The following is a 1295-nucleotide window of genomic DNA, read 5'->3' on the forward strand; positions in this document are numbered from 1 at the left end:
TAATGAATTAACATTTAAACATATGTTTCAAAATGTTGATATATGTACACGTCATTTTAAAATAAATACGTACAACAAATCCCGTTTGAATAGAGAAAGTAAAATTGCGTAATATACATAACGCGGTCTTTGCTTTAGACTACGCCCAACACATGTCCTAATTTTCTCCGCACCTCAAACATGTCTAAGTTCATAAATAGGATTGGATGAAATATTTACCTCATTCTTCATAAGAATTTTTAATTTTATGTTTATGGTGCGTTCTTCTTTAACCTTAAGACGCTCTTTTTAATATACTACTATATTAATGTTAAATATTTTTTATCTAAATTGTTTTAACTCCGCAGAAACGCACAGCAACTTCGAACTTTCATATCATAGAGCCGACCGCCTCCTGGCCGGTACTTAGTTGACGATACAAAAATATATATACTCCTGATATATGTAATCTATTTAATATTTAAGAATCTATAATATAAATTGATATATTTTTTGCTGATCAAAAATCCATTAATTATTTAAATTAATTTACGTCTAATATATATAACACTTTTTCTTGCATTGTAATTTAATCAAATGACCCATTTGATATAATTATATTGAATTATTTCTTGATAGTAAAAACATAATAAAGAGGAGTAATCAAATGTTGAACCCGCTTTTGATTGGTTCGTTTGGATCTTGAATCTCGAAACTCGAATTTTGAATCTCGAATTTCGAATCTCGTATTTGGAAACTCGAATCTCGAATGAGCCTTCTGGGCTTTCGTAAAATCGAAAGTAACATTACGCAAATCTTGAGCTCGCCATTTCTGTTGTCGTTCGCTTCCAGTAAACTGGTTCTTTTTGATTGATATGGGACCAGTTGACTCGCGATGCATTTCGATTCATTAATGAATATTCATGAGTTTACTCGGAACATTTTTAAGTTTGTCCTAAGTTGAAAGAAAATGCTGAGGGTTCCGAATAGGTGTGTATCAGTTCATAAAAAAAAAACGTACTTTTTTGCAGGGAATCTCGGTTTATTCACGGTGATTTTCAGTAATCAGCAAAATATATCGATTAACTTTTATATAGTAAAAAATCAGTAGAGGTATAATAAAACCATTTATTATACGGGAATGTGTCAACATTTAAAGCCTTTGTAGATATTCTCAGTATAGCTAAGAAAAGAAAAGACTGATCTAAAATAGTCAACATATAAATATGACCCATTCAATCGTACAACACTCGAGTTCAGTTTCCGTCTTATCCATGTTTTAGTCTATGCCACTGCAATTTTTATATATGAAAAGA

This window comes from Saccostrea cucullata, unplaced genomic scaffold (genome assembly GCF_032062105.1).
Source record: "Saccostrea cucullata isolate Sc308-1 unplaced genomic scaffold, CSIRO_AGI_Scuc_v1 ctg72, whole genome shotgun sequence".
NCBI lineage: Eukaryota > Metazoa > Mollusca > Bivalvia > Ostreida > Ostreidae > Saccostrea > Saccostrea cuccullata.